Here is a 12,500-nt window from a genome sequence, read left to right on the forward strand (position 1 = left end):
CCAAAAACAACAACAAAAACAAAACCCACAGCAATTGAAAAAAAAACACAAAAAACATAATAAAATAACAAAAACAATAACACACAAAAAAACTCACACATACACACACACACACACACACACACACACACACACACACACACTAACCAACAAACAAAAAAACAACAAAAAACAAAAACATCTACCTCGAGGTAGACTGATTGTTTTTGGAATGTTTTATATTCCTTGTATTTTTGTTTCTTGCCTTGTCTGGCCCCGTTCCATACACACGTGTTCAGACCTGTATTTGTGTTGACATAACAATCACAATACCGTCGTACTCTGGAAAAACCCATATTTAAAAATTTGGCCAGAAAACTCGTCGTTCAAATATCTGTCGATTTAAATGACTCTCATCTTGGCAAAAAAAAAAATTACTCCAAGTCTCAACTTGGGAATTCGCAGAATTATTCCCATTGGAGATGAATAAAGGGAATATCGTGTTTTTATTTTTATCTTTCTTTATGAGACGTTGGGTAACAATAGCGTTCAACAGTCGTGACGTCACTTCTTTCCTAATGACGCATGGTAACTTAGTAACACTGGCTCTTGACTGTCGGATAGTGCCGCGCTGAAGACCGGTCTGGACCGCGGTCCGACGGTCTTTTAGCTGTGAACCGAAGACCGGTCCCAGAGGGGAAGACCGGCGCCGGTCCTCACTTCTTATCACCTTTCAACTAGTGCGGGGCGGTCCTTGCAAGGACCACGGTCCTACGGTCTCGCACCATAGCCTACTACTTCCCCAGCGATTCGTTGCTTCGGTTGCTTATCTTCCACCAATCACCACCCATCCCACTTAATTAATCGCACCCACCCCCCTTTGCCATACACTAAACGACACAGACGACCATACAGGCAGACGACCACCAACCTCCACTCCGCAAACCGCCCTTTCGTGTGTGAGATGGGGGGGGGGGGGGGGGGGGGAACAGGAGGCGCACGCCTTGGACGATTCCATTATACGGGGTAAATTTCAAAATTTACTACACCATAATGATCGCAATGACAATGATCTATGGTGAAGGCATGACCCCTCTTCTCTAATGGGTTATTGTTTGAAATGTATGTGACTACAAAAGATGTGTGTGTGTGTGTGTGTGTGTGTGTGTGTGTGTGTGTGTGTGTGTGTCGAACCTAGCAAGTAGCAAATCCGATTTTTTGTTTTCTTTTGTCCATCTCTTGTCACCACTCCTTTCTATCGCAGTGTTGTCATTTAAAATAATACAATAATATTAAAATTTCGTTTGGTGTTTTTACTAATCAAATAATATGAGTTTCATTAGTTTCTTCCTTCCAAAAAAAACCAGTTATAACGTCTGAATTTTAAAAAAAGTCCAATAGAATATTTGGGGACCCCGATAACTCAGTTGATAGAGCACTCTCTTTATACGCAAAGGGCCAGAGATCGATCCCGGGTGCAGTCGATTTTTTTCTGAATCCCTGTCTACTCAGCAATGAATGGGTAGCTGAGTTTGTTAGATCTGGTGAAAAGTCACCATCGACCCCTCTTATCACCTCATCCACCCCCTCTTATTATAACTTCACGTCTCTCTCTTACTCTTCAATGCTCGCTGCCCTCTAATGTGTGTGTGTGTGTGTGTGGGGGGGGGGGGGGGGGTAGGAGTTGCGTGTGTGTATCAACGCCACGAACAACTCGATCAACGCCTTGGGCGATGCCATTATCTCCGTTAATGGGGATAAATTTCAAATTTTATTAAATTATCGAAGTAACAATGAAGTACGGTGAGCAAATAAAGAAGGCATCACCCCTCTTCTCTAATTAGGTTACAATTTGAAATGAGTGTGACTACTCCGTGTGTTTTACTCCTGTAGGCCACGGTTTTCATCGTGTAGCGGTCTTTAACGGTTCAAGAATGAACGATCCCACGCTCTCAAAGGTCAAACCGGTTCGAATTTCCAACAGTCTCTCAGGAATGTTCAATGTCGAAAAGGACCGGTCCTAGGACCGGTCCTTGCGGTCTTTATTTCCCAAGGACCGTAGGACCGTGGTCCTTAAGCTTGCCAAGGACCGCCCCGCACTACTGTCGGAACAATGGCGGACGCCGTATGAAATATTTCTCCGGCGAGCATAAAAGCGTATCCAGAGGAGAAAAACATTATAAATCTGATTATGTTTCGACTTTTATACATTCCGATCACATGGCATGCTCGTTGCTGTGCGACGTGACATCAGACTATTGAATCCTATTGATGTCTGTTTGTTTGTTTGTTTGTTTGTTTGTCGAGTTTTGAATATGTGACTCCCCGCCTTCAACTGGTGTTTTGGGCAGGTTGGACCGGTCACGGAAATGTGAATTTAGATTTGAGATGACGAGTAAAAGGAAATCTTGTTGAGTTTTTTTTGCTTACTATCTCCTGAAAGATAACAAGATAAAACCCCCGAAAAATACCCTACCCCCTCGAACAAAAACAATAAACTATCCACAAAAAAAAAAGAAGAAAAAACAAAAATAACAACCAAAAAAAAAAAGAACAAATGCACAAAAAAAATCGAACAAAAACATAAACACAAACGACAAAAACAAAAACAAAAACCCAGCGAAAAAAACAAACAAAACAAAACAAGACAAAATAAAAACAAAACAAAACAGAAAAAAGACCCACAGAAAAACAATAACAAAAACCATACCAAAAAAAAAACAAACAAAAAAAACCCCCAAAAAAACCCAACAACAAACAAAAACAAATACAAGACAATTTTACTAAAGTTCCATTTTTTTTTGTCAAAAAGTTCAATCCCCTATCATCTCACCCACTCCATTTGTCACACACCATGTTAAGTAAGCCCTAAGGTCACGTAAATATTTACGCCCCATTTTATTCTCCTTGTTAAAAAAAATGTTTTCATTTTTTTCTTTCGTACCCTGGAAAAACCCAAGTTTAAAAATATGGTCAGAAAACTCGTCCTTCAAATATCGATCGATTTAAATGACTCTCATCTTGGCAAAAACTCTCAAACCCGGGACTTCTTAAATCGATCGATATTTGAAGGACGAGTTTTCTGGCCAAATTTTTAAATATGGGTTTTTTATCGAGTACGACAGTTTTTGGCATGACCCTAAGTACACAGGCATATCAAGCCCTTTCTGTAGGGAACATTAAAAAAAATCACCTTCCAACTCCATTAAAGTGCTATTATTGGTTTGGGCAATTCTCCAAAGAAAATGCAATGCACTTTCGCCCTTCATCCCATAGCTATCTTCAGTGCATGCCCGATACCCGATTCAAGTAGGATCTCAGATCCTATGCATAACTTCTCACAATAATATTGTCATTAACACAGGCTGTGGAAACATACTTGCCGAAAGATCATTTTCGTACCGTTCGCCACAAAAACATTCCAATTGGTGCTTTGCGTTCATGTAAAATACTCGCAATACCCACCAGCCGTCTAAAACGTACCAACTCACAAAACTGCGTTTGTAGATGGAACCAAATTGACGTCACTCAGGTCTTTGTTATTATATATCTAGACAGCCATTTTAATGATTCTTTCTCGCTAAATTTTATCAATCAGACTTTAAACGTTTCAGGTTCACACAGAGTTCTGTGTGTTAGCACGTTATATCTGGCTGGCGGATGTTGTGAGTACTTTACCTTATCGTAAAACATCAATAGTTTGGGTGATGTAGATAGAAAGAAATTGACGCCACTCAGCTCTCTGTTATTGTTTTTAGCGAGCCACGGCCATCTGGCGGGCTGTTCGAGTGAGTAATTCACCTAAACACATAATAAAATTGATGGACAATGTTCATTCAACATGTCTGCCCACAAGGTCAATCCTACCAATATTATTAGAGGGATTGTCCTGAGAACTAATCACCAACTGGCGGAGGTCTACAAACTACAAAGCGATAGCATAGAGCCGGGTGACGTCAATTCAACTTCATTAATTCTATTTAATAATGTTTGACTTAATTAATAAAAATAATTACATATTTAATAATGTTATAAATTTTCTTTTTTTTTTTCATTTCAGTTGGAAAATACATTAAATAGATCAAGGGATTTCGCGAAGGTAAGTTTGGTTCTCTATTCAATTATCAAATATTATCTATTCTTTCATTTTGTCATTAAAAAAAACAAAAACCCTTTTTTTTTCTTCTTTTTCTTTAATTTTTCCTTCACCCCTCCTTCTTTTCGTTTACTGTCACCCTCCCCCCCCCCCACCCCCGCTTATTCTTGTTCGTGTTCGTGTTCTTGTTCTTTTTCTTGTTCTTCTTCTTGCTCTTGGTTTTTGATGTTGTTGTTGTTGTTGTTGTTCGTCTTCTTGGTCTTGTTCTCCTCCTCCTCCTCCTCTTCTTCTTCTTCTTCTTCTTCTTCTTCTTCTTCTTCTTCTTCTTCTTCTTCTTCTTCTTCTTCTTCTCCTCCTCCTTCTCCTCCTCCTCCTCCTCCTCCTCCTCCTCCTCCTCCTCCTCCTTCTTCTTCTTCTTCTTCTTCTTCTTCTTCTTCTTCTTCTTCTTCTTCTTCTTCTTCTTCTTCTTCTTCTTCTTCTTCTTCTTCTTCTTCTTCTTCTTCTTCTTCTTCTTCTTCTTCTTCTTCTTCTTCTCTCACTCTATCTCTATTTCTTCATCGTTCTCTTTCTCTCTCTCTCTCTCTCTCTCTCTCTCTCTCTCTCTCCCTCCCTCTCCCTCCCCCCCCTCTCTCTCTCTCTCTTTGACATGGAACCTCCGTTTTATTTTTTTGGTATCCGTACAGTCGAAACTTGTTATCATTAGTTCGTTTAAACCAGAATTCTGATAAAAGTGAAGTGATATTCATCCACAAAACCTAAATAACTTTTCATAATGGATTTTTAAGCCTAGACTCTAGGTTTTTATTTCCACAGTCATAATCTGGTCTTATGCGGGAACGAACCTCATCGGGAATGAAAGAGGAGAGAGAGAGAGAGAAGAAGAGAGAGAAGAGAGAGAGAGAGAAAGAGAGAGACGAGAAAGAGTGAGAGAGAGAAGAGTGTGTGTGTGAGAAGAGTGTGTGAGAGAGAAATAGAGTGTATGTGTGTGTGTGTGAGAGAGAGAGAGAAAGAGAGAGAGAGTGTGTGTGTGTGTGTGTGTGAGAGAGAGTGTGTGTGAGAGAGAGAGCGAGAGAGAGCGAGAGAGAGCGAGAGAGAGAGAAAGAGAGAGAGAGAGAGAGAGAAAGAGAGAGAGAGAAAGAGAGAGAGAAAGAGAGAGAGAGAGAAGAAGAGAGGAGGGAGGGAGGGGTGAGGGACACCTGAAACCTGGGATCGTAAAAGTACTCGCTAAAAGGTTGGAAATGGAAGGGGCGATACTATGGGAACACAGCTGTAACTGCCGTTCCTTTTGCCAAGATGAGGGTCATTTAAATCGATCGATATTTGAAGGACGAGTTTTCTGGCCAAATTTTTAAATACTGGGTTTTCCAGAGTACGGCAGTACAGATGGTGTTTTATATTTTTAAAATTTGTTTTCAACGTTTCTTTATGTATTGTGTCGCTGACGAAGGGTTTGTACCCGAAACGTCCATTGTCTGTGTTGTATTCCCATCCGAAGCCTTTCCAGTTTTACTTTTTCGATAGTATTTTAAGTTTGATGAATTGAACCTTAAAGCCTTGTACTCATTTAGGAGATGAATTTAACATTTCTAAGCGCAATGATCATGGTGTATGCAAACAGTGGACATCGGTTGATTAAAATTTTGTAATGAAAATAAGAGATCTCTCATTCGTCCTTAGTGTTTCATTCAACCCGAAACGTTCACAGTATCTGTTTTCGTTTAATAAATTGAAGCTTACATTCCAATACTTATCATTATTTTTAAATTTTGTGTAAATGTATTTCCTTGACGAGAAAACAAAAAACCCTGTAATTGAATCTTCTCTAATTATATTCTCCTTTAGTCTGCATGCATTTATTTGCATATTGAATAGACTAGTTAGTTAAGTCATCTTGCCAGTCACTATTTTATTCTGTTCTATCTGTGTTTGTCTCTGTGTGTGTGTAGGTCGTTAGGGTGCGAGGGAAGGCATGGTTGTTATGATGCTTTTTCCTTTTCTTTTTCTGTATCTCTCCCCCTCTCGTTCTCTCCCTTTCTGTGTTTTCTCTTTCTCTCTCACTCTCTCTCTCTCTCTCTCTCTCTCTCTCTCTCTCTCTCTTTACACCCCCCCCCCAATCTCTCTTCTATCTCGTCGCTCCGTCCCTCTCTCTTTCTCTCCCTTTCTTCTCTCTCTCTATCTCTCTCTCTCTCTCTCTCTCTCTCTCTCTCTCTCTCTCTCTCTCTCTCTCTCTCTCCATCTCTTTCTCCTTTCCCTCCCCTATCTCCCCCTTATCTCGCCCAACTCTCTCTCTCTCTCTCTCTCTCTCTCTTTCTCTCTCTCTCTTTCTCTCTCTCTTGTGTGGGTAGGTGTTAGTTTGGTAAGCAGCAACAGCAGCAGCAGTAGTAGTAGTAGTAGTAGTCGTCGTAGTAGGTTATAATGTTAGGGGAAGCGTGGGTCATCGGTACAGTCTTTGCTTCGTACCCGAAAGGTACAGAGTTCGATACCTGCTGCGCTGTGCGGTCTTGGGCAAGTCTCCTCGTCCTAGCTAAATTTGCGGCGCTGCACTGCGGCTGACACCTGGGTTATTCCAGTTTTCACTTGGAACAGACCCTAGAGACAAATTTCTCCTATGCAGCTGTATCAGAAGCGATTGATCCAACAAGGGTAATGACAGTAGTTACTTGAGCTTTTATATAGCGCAATATCCACTAAATGTGCATGAAACGCTTTACAAGGGGTCCTTGACCAACGGCAACACGTAACATGGAGGACATGACATGACGCCTGTTAAGCGATATTACAATTTTTTTGGGACAAAGACAACACTGTTAACGGCCAGGTACACCCGAGTACGGCTAGAGAATGTGAGTAAAGAGCCTTTTCCAAGGACTCAACTACGTGCCGAGCGAGGCTCGAACCCCAAGATCTTCCTATCCGAAAGCGAGTGTCACACCACAAGACCACATAGCCGCGCATGTTATATGAATACCCGTGCTTTCTAGATTTTTTTCTTTCCGATTTGCCGGATTCCCCAATAAGCGGACCGTCCCGCCATCAGGACCAGAGATTCACCAACGAGCCAATCACGTTGTGTTATTGGCAATACCTTTGTGTCCACTTCATCACATCGCCAATTAACGACAGACATCGGCGGCAAACAGCAACAGACAGACCCTTTGAACAATGTCAGACAATCAAACCAAACCAACCCAACCCAACTCAAACCAACATCATACAGCAGCTGTTGTTGTTGCCAGGTAAACATGAACAAGACGGCCTGACAGATAATGTTACAATTAGCAACCAAAATCTGCTTGACTAGACTAAAATTTGCTTTGTAGCCATCTCTCACCCCCCCCCCCCCCCGCCACCAAACCCCAAAAACTAAAAAACAAACGAAAAACAAAAAGAAAAACAAACAAAATAAACCCCCAAAAAGCAAAACATAGCAAATACAAAACAATAAAAGAAAAAAAAACAGTACAAAAACAAAAACAAAGCAAAAAGCAAAAACCAAAAAAACAAACAGAGAAAGCATACAAACAAATAAACAAAAAATCATCAACAAAAAAAAAAAAAAAAAAAAAAAAGAAAGAGAAAAAAACAAAAAACAAAACAAATTCAAATCAAACCGAAACAAAAAATGAAAAGCCAAAGAAAGAAAAATTGGAATAAAACCAAAAAAAAAAAAAAATAATAAAACAAAATAAAAAATTAATAAAAATAAAAAAGAAACAGAAAAAAAAACCCAACAAAATAAACACAAAGCAAAAACAAAGACAAAAAAAAACAAAACAAACAAACAAACAAAACAAACGAACAACAAACAAACGAACAGACAAAACAAATCCTCACAAACTGCCAGACATTTATACTAATAAACAACACAGGACAGGAAACACTACCAGCTGTTTGGTGATCGTTTGGTTACTTGAAGGACGATCCAACTGTCCATAATGTTAATTACCCACTAACGACTTACAGCCGGCCATATTGTTGTAGTTGTTTTAATGATGATTAATAAGAGTTACCTCACCTTGACATGATAGTGACGGGCCAATCATAATGGAATGCCAAATAGTATGTACTTGTTTTAATTGCAATATGTATCTAGTATTTACTGGAATGACAGAATTTATGAAGGACAACAGAACATGGAGAAGAATTAAAGAAGCTGATATACAGAGAAGTGGTAAGACCTGGAATGAGATAAAAAAGTTGGCTCAGGAAAGAGAAGGATGGAAACTGTTTGTCTGTGGCCTATACCCTGACACAGGGTGAAAAAGGCAATGATGATGATGATGATGATTTACTACCAAGGTTCATGAATAGATTGGTGACTTTCAATATGTTCTAAGTCACATCCAGATAGAAAATGAGTTAACAATCTCAAGCTATCTTTTGGACTCCATAGAAATTTCCAGAGAACATCTTGAGTGTCCAAACACTCAGGGTATTGTTCTATGAGGCACACAAGACACGTATTTTGTCCCTACTTCAGTGAATAAGTAAATGACAAAAAAAATGCGATTTTCTTTGAATGATGAAAATAGGACTTAGTGAGTTTTGAAAATCATCCCAGGTTTGAGAGTTTTTGACAAAATGAGGGATCGTTTTAATTGATCTATTGATATTTGAAGGACGAGTTTTCTGGCCAAATATTTGAAAAATGTTTTCTTTCCGAGTTGGATTGGAATAGTTGAAGATTGCCAAGGAAATCAAGACGGCTACAATAGAAAACAAACCATGTCATTGTCTTCTCTTTCAACTCCTTGCCAAAGAATGCATAGACTAACCATTTAACTGCCAAACTGTGGAAAAACACATATTTAAAAGTTTGGTCAGAAAACGCGTTCTTCAAATTATATAGATCGATTTAAATGACCCTCATTTTGGTAAAAACTCTCAAACCTGGGACGTATATGAAGACCTCTCTCTCTCTCTTTCCCTCTCCCTCTCCCTCTCCCCCTCTCTCTCTCTCTTCTGTCTGACTGTCTCTCTGTCTCCCTCTCTCTCTCTTTCTGTCTGTCTGTCTCTGTCTCTCCGCCCCCTCTCTCTCTTCCTCCTCTGCCTCTTTCACGCTCTATCCCGTGTTTTTTCTCTCACTCCTCTCTCTCTCTCTCTCTCTCTCTCTCTCTCTCTCTCTCATTCTTTCTCTCTCATTCTTTTGTCCATTCACGTTCTCTCTACACTCTCTCCTCTCTATGATTCGATTGAAATTTATCATTTTAATTTGAAAAAAAACATTGCGTTTCCACATTTAGTGCCATTCAAAACACAAAGGATAAATACAGGAATAATTAGTCACACCCCCCCCCCTCTCCAAAAATTCTTTAAAAGTCAGCCTGTTTGTAGTGAAGATCAAAACTTCATTCCTACTTTTCGGGGTTTGATCTTGCACCAGGCGGGCTGCCGTTGACCTAAATCAAATGTTCACAACGATTTTAGAGTTAGATTCTAATCCGTCACTTTTAGAACGTTTTAAAAAGATATTGAACTTTTATATAGATAGTAGACTATGCGCTTGGCTAAGATGCTCACAACATTGCCATCTGGACCAACACGCAAAACTATGTGTAACTTTGAACGTTTATAGTCTGTTTAATACAGTTTAGTGAGAATTGCTCATGAACATGGATAGCAAAAAAAAAAAAAAAAACAACAAAAAAACAAAAAAAAAAAACAAAAAAAAATAAACAAACAAACAAACAAAAAAAAACAACAAAAAAAAACAAAAACAAAACAAAACAAAAAAAAAAAAAAACAAAACAAACAAAAGCAATAACAAAGACCTGAGTGACGTCAACTTCATTCTATCTACGTATATAGCGCATTATCTACTAAACGTGCTCAAAAGCGCTTCACTAGGAGTCCCTGACCAATAGCAACACTTTAGGACGAAACATGACGCCTTTTAGGCGATATAACATTCAAGTTGACACACTTTTACATAGCGCAACATCCATTAAACGTGCTCAGAGCGCTTTACAAAATTTTAATTTTGTACTACTATGGCCTAAAAGTGTCGAAGATTGTAGGAACTCAGCGTTACAAAATAAATAAATGTATGATAAACGAGTAATCTTTTTAAGAAATAATACATTTCTATATAAATAAATAAATGAATAGATAAATAAATAGATAAATAATTAAGTAAATAAATAATAAACATTTAAAAAAATAAATCAATAAATTAAAAGGTAATAAAACAAGTGAATAAATGCCAAACGCGAACGAACATAAACAAAACAAAAAAAGTAAATTAAAAAAAAAAAATTAAACCAAAAAATAACCAATAATTACAATCATCGGTATCATTACGATTAAGTTGAACATTTATAAGAGACGGGGGACGAGTGAATTTGTTTACGTACACAGGACGGTGACCATAAATAGATTTGGTTTGTCTCCTCCCACGACATGATTACCTTTTGTATTATTGCCGTAACCTATACGCTTTTTGCCGTACTTATACACGGTTTTGCCGTACTTATACACAGTTTTACCGTCCTTATAGACGGTTTCGCCGTCCGTATAGACGGTTTTGCCGTCCGTATAGACGGTTTTGCCGTCCGTATAGACGGTTTTGCGGTCCATATAGACGGTATTGCCGTGCTTATAGACGGTTTACCGTCCTTATAGACGGTTTACCGTCCTTGTAGACGGTTTTGCCGTCCTTGTAGACGGTTTTGCCGTCCTTGTAGACGGTTTTGCCGTCCTTGTAGACGGTTTTGCCGTCCTTGTAGACGGTTTTGCCGTCCTTGTAGACGGTTTTGCCGTCCTTGTAGACGGTATTGCCGTCCTTATAGACGGTTTGGCCGGACTTATAGACGGTTTGGCCGGACTTATAGACGGTTTGGCCGGACTTATAGACGGTTTGGCCGGACTTATAGACGGTTTTGCCGTCTTTATAGACGGTTTTGCCGTCTTTATAGACGTTTTTGCCGTCTTTATAGACGGTTTTGTCGTCTTTATAGACGGTTTGCCATCCTTATAGACGGTTTTGCCGTCCTTATGGACGGTTTTGCCGTCCTTGTAGACCTTTTTGCCGTCCTTGTAGCGTGTTTTGCCTGCTCATACACGGTTTTTGCCGTGCTCTACACTTCGCCTTTATGGTTTTTACCGTCTTTTACACGGTTATTGACGTGTCCTACCCTGTTTTTAAAGTGTCCTACACGATTTTTGTCATCTCTTACATGAATTTTGCCATCACATACGCGGTTTCTCCCATTGCTTATTTACTTATCCGTGTCCTGCGTTTGTATGCACTTTGCCTGTCCATGACAATCTGTCCTCCGCCTCCCTAACCAGTTTGTAGTGATGTTGCTTGTTGACAGCCTCAAACTGTAGCCACTAAGTGTCCCCTCGTTGCCATACATGGTAAAGAAACCCAATTTGCCCTTTTCTGATGGTTTTCATCCCTTTGTATTTATTAAACGTTATTTTTATCGTGCCCAATAACACAAAGAGTTTGCGAGTTATTTCACGATAAAAATACAAAGAAATGAAAGAATACGTTTATTCTACCCCTCCAGGTAAGATTATTAGATATTTTGTAACCAAATGGTATGATATTAGTACTTCTATTCACCATAATTTGTATCTTTCTTATTTGTACTTAAATGACAATTTGACATAAAACAAATGACGTTGGATTTGTATTCATGCGCACCAAAAGATTATTTTTAATTATTAATCAGTTGTCTTTTACACCCAATTTCACACCAATAAAATGTGCGAAAACATTCAAGTTAAAGTTAAGTGAGTTTATTTGACGTACTTTTACATAGCGCAACATCCATTAAACGTGCTTAAAGCGCTTTACAAGGGGTCCCTAGCCAACAGCAACGTTTAACATGCGGGACGAGACATGACGCCTGTTAGGTGATATTACATTCAAGTTACAGTTAAGTGAGTTTATTTGACGCAGGTCAGTGTGACCCTTAACCAACTGCCTGCCGACCTCTTGGAAGACGACGTATCAAACAATTTGGCCAGAAAACTCGTCCTCCAAATATCGATCGATTTAAATAATACACTCATTTTGAGAAAGAAGCAAAAGGCTGCCAAAGCGTTGATTTCGCGAGGTCCCAGGTTTGAGTGTTCTTTCAATTTTTTTTCTGGCACTAATATGACCTACTAATATGACCTAAAAGTTACAAGGAATATTTTTAAAAATATGAAAATTGATAGATAAATAAATAGATAAATAAATACCCCCCCCCCCCCCCAAATATATAAAGTACAATCCAAAAAGCAAAACAACTGCGCCCACCCCTGCCCCACCCAAAGACAAGAGCAAAATGAAATAAATAACCCTTCCAACCCCCTCCACCCCCGCCCACCCCCCCTTCCCCAGAAAAAAAACATAAAAACAAAAAACAAAAAAAAAAAAAAACACAAAAAAAAAAACCAAAACAAAACAAAACAAAACAACAAACTATAT

The 12,500-nt window shown here is 39.1% G+C and overlaps 1 protein-coding gene across 3 annotated transcripts in view; it reads left to right on the forward strand.

Annotated features, from left to right (window-relative positions):
- Nucleotides 1-12,500, forward strand: part of LOC144972353 (uncharacterized) — a 395,531-nt gene that overhangs the window by 157,823 nt on the left and 225,208 nt on the right. For all 3 annotated transcript variants that reach the window (XM_078913461.1, XM_078913460.1, XM_078913459.1), the window contains exon 2: nt 4,040-4,078. The gene's annotated coding sequence lies outside the window, so the exon portion shown is untranslated. The remainder of the gene's footprint in view (nt 1-4,039; nt 4,079-12,500) is intronic.

This window comes from Berghia stephanieae, chromosome 5 (genome assembly GCF_034508935.2).
Source record: "Berghia stephanieae isolate SIO BIC M18660-M18661 chromosome 5, UCSD_Bste_1.3, whole genome shotgun sequence".
In the NCBI taxonomy this organism is placed as follows: Eukaryota; Metazoa; Mollusca; class Gastropoda; order Nudibranchia; family Aeolidiidae; genus Berghia; species Berghia stephanieae.